Source organism: Triturus cristatus, chromosome 4_1, assembly GCF_964204655.1.
Source record: "Triturus cristatus chromosome 4_1, aTriCri1.1, whole genome shotgun sequence".
In the NCBI taxonomy this organism is placed as follows: domain Eukaryota; kingdom Metazoa; phylum Chordata; class Amphibia; order Caudata; family Salamandridae; genus Triturus; species Triturus cristatus.
The window spans coordinates 805563325-805569324 of record NC_140585.1 but is presented as its reverse complement, the minus strand read 5'-3'; positions in this window follow the sequence as shown (position 1 = coordinate 805569324).

Genomic DNA, 6000 nt, shown 5'->3' with positions numbered 1-6000 from the left:
CCCCCAACAGGAGTGGAATGATCAGGGGGTATGGGAAATAAGTCACTGCTTGTTGGTTTCAGGGGAGGTGCATGTTGAATAATCTTTGCCTCTTCCCTTGCCGTCGTTTCCTCTATATCCTCCTCTAAAATAACCGCATCAAGAGGGTGACTGATTGTTGCCCTTGTAAGAGGAGGGAGCCTCGTAGATACATTTTTGGAGCCACCCCTATAGAATGAGCAACGAAAGGAACCTCTATTAGAAGGTGATTGTAGGACCCCCATGGACTTAGCAACTGCAGTATCTTTTTTCATCTTTTCCAGCGATACATCAACAGCTGGGCCAAAGAGATGTTCTTTATCAAAAGGTTGATTAAGAATAGAGGCTTGTACTTCAGACTTGAACCCTGAAATCTAGCCAAGCAGGTCTACGGAGTAGTACACTAGTGTTTATTGCCCGAGCTGCTGTATCTGCCTGATCTAACGCACACCTGATAGAGGTATTAGTTATTAATTTACCTTTTTGAATAAGGTCACTGGCTTTAGCCTTATGCTCATCAGGTAGAAATTCAATGAGCTTTTTAAGTTAGCCATAATGAGCTCTAGCATATCTTGCCAACAATGCTTCGGCATCGGTAATGAGCCAATTATTAGCTGCTTGTGAGGATACCTTTTTTTACCCAAAGCATCTAATAATTTGCACTCCTCATCAGGAGGAGGGGTGTCCCCTGTTTGAGAGTTAGCTCTCTTACAAGCATTGGAAACGACTAGAGAGTCTAAGGGTAACTGGACTTCGATATACACAGGGTCATTAGGTGCAGCTTTGTATTATTTCCCTACCCTGGGAGTGATGATCCTAGCTCTTACAGGGTCTTTAAAGATACCCTCAGTGTGTTTGAGCCTTGCCTTTAACATTGGCAATGCTTGTGTAGCCCTTTGAGATGAACTCAATGTCTCCAACAAAAAATCCTCCTATAAACTTTCTTTATGAAGCTCTACTCCATGATATTGTGCGGCCCTATTAAGGAGTTCAATGTACCCAATGTTGTCATCTGGGGGCGAAGGCCTCAATGGATATAGGTCCGGGGCATTATCTGGTTGAATGATATTATAATGATACCATGGATCAGGATGCTGTGGTGCATATTCATACATGTCCCCATCATCCCGTGTCTTGTGGGTCAGGTGATGGTGGTGTAGGGGAATGTGAAGGTGTAATCAGTAAATTTGGATCAGTGGGTGAAGAAGGTGGGATATAAGGAGAAGGGTTAGTGTCCACATTTTTCTTCAGAGGAGGAATGTGGTAGTCCTCTGGTAGGTCCATTTTTCTTTTCTCTGAAAGTTTGGTATGAATAGGTCCAGTTTCTGGGTTAAAAACCATGCCATTTTTTGGCATCGACCGTTCGGCTCCGAGGGTTTCGGTTCCGAAGATTTAGGTTTATGCAACAGTGGCACGGAAACCTGAAGGCTTTTTGTTTTTAACGCTGAAGGTTTCGGTTTGGCACCGGAATGGGGACAGGAAGAGCCCAAGTCAGAAAGCTGCTGTTTATGTTTCGGCGCCGAGCCCGAAGGCGGGGTGCTCGAAAACTTTTCTCGGTGCTGACCTTGGCCCGAAGGCAGAGGAGGGACGGGAGTCTTTTTATGAAGGAGATGGTAGGGGAAGGAAGTCTATTTACTCACGATCCGTTGTCCCGGTGTGGTCTTCGGCATCGAAGTCTGCTTCGGACACAGACAGGTGTTCTTCCATTTCGGCTTTCTGCGCTTGAGTTTCTTCGTATTCGGACACGTCTTCAAGGAGGTCCAGCGCAGAGCCGCTTTGTTGGTACATTTCGTGACGTCGAGCCCGACGATCACAGAGGGTTTTCTTTGACTGGAACGACCTACACGCTTCGCAGTCTTTCTCGTCGTGTTCCAGGGATGGGCAAAGGTTGCACACCTCGTGCATGACGGTGCGCTGAAACTTAGCGCGACACCCTGGGCATAACTTGAAATGAGTCAGTTCCGTCAGCTGCTACCGATTCCGGCGCGGGTAGGCCCAACGGCACAAATTTTCCGAGCAAAGGTTTGAGAAGAAACAATACGCAGAGAATGGGAATGCGATGGATAAACAATACCGTCGAGGGTAGTGGATTGCGCGTGGAAGGGGGCCCGAAGACACGGTGCCGAACCGGAGCGCAACAATTCACATTCACACCCGATGTCAGAAAACAATCTAACAATGGAGTCGATGCCCATGTGCACTATCACCGAAAGGAGGAGTCACCTACCTCGTGACTGGAAAGACTTCTTCGGAGTAAAACAAAGTGCAAACATCTGGACCCAACACTAGATGGCGATCTATGCAAAAGCATATGATCCACAGCTCATATGCCTCAAACAGGTTTTTCCAATTGGGTTTCAAAGAAGTGTTGCATATAATATATTTATTATAAGATCTGGAGTACTTTGTAACCACTGTTTATTTAGAAACTGGTGTTAAGAAAAAACATACCTCCACTGTACATTTGCTAGAAATCTTTAATATCACCTTTTCTTGGACCTGTGTGTGGCTCCTCAGTTTAGACATTGGCATTTAGCACAAGTGTTTTTTTCTTTCAACTTTGGACTTCGAGGCACTACTAGGCACCTAAATGTAGTAGTGCTAATGGAACACTTTTTAGCTTTGAAAAAAATAATCTTGCCACATAACATCCTGGTCTCAAAGTTTCAGTTCTAGCAGACTTCTGCAGAGTTTCAGGAGAAAACGAATACCAAGAGGTCACCCCTAGCGGCAGCTGTTGCAATTTACCCTGCTTTTGAGTTTGCCTCAAGGTCACATAAACCCTTATATAAAAAATTATTTATCACATGCCACTTACTAAGATTTCGCTGTGTGCTTTGGTTCAAATGAGGTCTTTATTTCGGTTGTCTTTTTTTACATTTAGCACCTTACAGCATAAGTTACAGTAAGGGTTTAACTGTCTGTAAAGTGAATTCAAGACCCACTTAGCAAAAGCCACCAATTTATAGATGCAGGTTTCTTGCAACATGTACTGTCATTCGGCTGAAATTCTAAGCAAAGAACAATAGTTTTGGTTTATTTCGAGCTATTGAGAATTCGCTAAACAACTTGTTATGTCTTCTGCATGGCCATGTTGTTATAACTTGAATGTATTTCCTGGCAACTGGTTTTGTGCCTGAAGTTCTGGTCTCAAAACTCTATTATCCAGTAGAACAGTCCCTAGCTGAGCTGCTTACCAGGGGATGCAAATATAAGAGATCTACTCAAATAAACCAGAGGCAACACCATTTCTGCGTGGGATGCACTTCTTAAAAGTGGCAATGAGGAAGGGATACTACTCCCTGGAACCTCATACAGAAGAACCCCCCCACCCCTCCCCGGATTCATTTCTAGCTTGCATCGGCGTGAAAGCCAGAGCATGACGGCAAATATTGTGGAGGCTGATTTTGCTTGGCTCAAGCTAGTTAATCCACAATGTTTATGTTCGAAGCTGCGTTCCAGCTAAGAAACATGTTCAAATGAGTGGCTGTGTGGCACAATTGAAGAGTAGTGGCACTTTATCTACTGTGAAGGTGACGGGCCCAGTTATGCTTGCGGTCCGCCCAGTTCTCATGTCAAAACATTTGTGCACATTCATTATCACAGCTAATATGTTGGCTAAGTGTGCTGCATCCGTCAAGTAGGGGCTGGTTGTAGATGAAATAGCATTTTGAAAGAGATCGTGATTTCAAGTAGCTGCAGCAGTTGCACGTGTGGCACATATCTACAAGGTGAGTGCTGCCCTCCCTGCTGGTGTCGGACCGCCCGGTGAGCGTGGCTGAATTGGAGCCGGGTGCGGCAGGAAGTCACTTACCAGGTGCTGGCGGTGAGCATGATTTCAGCAGGAAAAGTGTGGGGTATGGTGTGAAGAGGGCCGTGCTGCTAAACTTAGGAGGGCGTGGCAGGAAGCTACTGGATATGGGCATATCCTGCTATGCTAAAAGTGAAAAGGGACTACGGAGACGACACACAGGAGCTGTGAAGAGAGAAGTAGGATTAAATCAGCAAGAACCCAACGAATCACTATTTTAATTCTAACTTATTTAAAGGAGAACAGCTTTAAGAGGCAGCGGAAAAATAAAAATGACAGAAAACCAGCTAATTACGGAAGGAGGTGGACAGTTCCACTAGGAGTTATTTTGTTGTTTTAATCCGTTTTTTCCAGGTGAGGCAGTGACTTTAACTTAGTGTGTGTTGTGTGCAATTTTCTATCAAATTATTTGAGGAGCTTATTAAAACACCTTAGCCATGAGAACCTCTTCTATGGTAGCTCCCTCACAAGTTCTTGCCGTGTCCGAATCTTCTGCTCATGGCATGGGAAGACTGGCAGGAGGCATTCAAAACTACCGGATCTTCTGCTCATGGCATGGGAAGACTGACGGGAGGCATTCAAAACTACCGGATCTTCTGCTCATGGCATGGGAAGACTGGCGGGAGGCATTCAAAACTACCTTGAGGCTATGGGTGGGGATGTGTTCGTAGCCAAAAGCAGGTTGGCATTATTGAAGCACAGTCTGGACATCAAGGGGAGGAAGATGTTGAAAATATTGCCTAAGCCTGTGCCTACTGCGCTGACGAACCATGAAGGGGGTGGTGAGAATGTGTCTGAATCTGAGGGGGTACTAAATGATCAACATGTGGAAGCAATGAATGCTTTAGAAGACAATTACGGCAAGAAAGTAAGGTTGGTTGCGGACAGATTCTTCTCTAGATCTCAGTTACTTGGGGAGAATGTGGAACAATACATCTTCGTCTTAAGGACATTAGCCGTCACATGTAAGTTTAGGGAAGTACACAAAGAAAGTATAAGATATCAATTTATTAACAGAACCCCCAATGTCAAAATCCAAGAGAAGTTGTTGGAATTGAAGGATTCCTCCCTGGACAAAGTCATAAATATTGCGAGGAGTGTAAAGAATACTTCAGATATGTAAAGGAGTTGAATGAGGGTCAGTCAATATAAAGACAAGAGTAAGTGTGGCAAGGTGAATGCGGTACAGAAGGTGAAGAAAAAAGAAAGGGGGAATTGGGGAATGCACCTGTGGCCAAGGGGAAATTGGTGTGTTGCGGGAGCACCAGGCACATGCTGATGTGTGACCTGCTGTAAAGTCAAAAAATGTAAGTGCACGAAAACTGGGTATTTCTCCTGAGTGTGCAAGTCTGAGGAGAAAAAGCATGGGCAAATAATTTGTGAATGCTGTGAGTGACTGTCACTGCGACTACTCAGACAAGTATGAAGAAAACAAGAGTTGAAGTTCTGGTGGTGTGTGAGGATGTCATAGCTAAAAAGGAGGGTATCTCCCTACAAAACGTGTGTTGAAGGTCCATGAGAAGGACGTCACTGTATGGGCAGAGTCGTGTTCACTGTACACATTAATCGACAAAGTACTGTGGGAGAGTCTGGATGGCTGTAGGTAATGCCCACCTGACACTGAACCAGAAGATTATTGTTGTGTGAAACTTCCATTGATAGGATATTTTGATTGCAAGATAGCCTACAAGGATAGATGTACGGGTGGAATTGTGCACATGGTGGAAAAGGGGAAGGCGCTTTTAGGGTGGAGAGAGCAAAAGGCTTTGGGCAACGTTTTCAACTCCAATCACCTTGACCAGGTTTTGTTTATGGAGGAGGTGGGTAAACTTAAGTAGAGTGCAAAGCATCCCAAGTTGTTCGCCAAGGAGTTAGGGTGCTTAGAAAAATATGAGCACCGAATAATTGTTAAATCAATCAGAGTGCACTCTTAAAGTGCACAAAGTGAAGAATGTTCCTCTGGCCCCGAGAGAGCAACTTAAGAGGAGCTTGATCGTTTGTGTGGCAGGGGTGATTGAGCCAATAAATCATGAAGTCCAAAGGAAAACTGCACATGTGTCGATTTGAGGGACCTCAATGAGAATATATGGATTGACCGTCACCCTTTGCAGCACATAAACAAGATGATCACTAGGGTTAAGGATGCCCAGTACTTTTCATCTCAAGGCCTG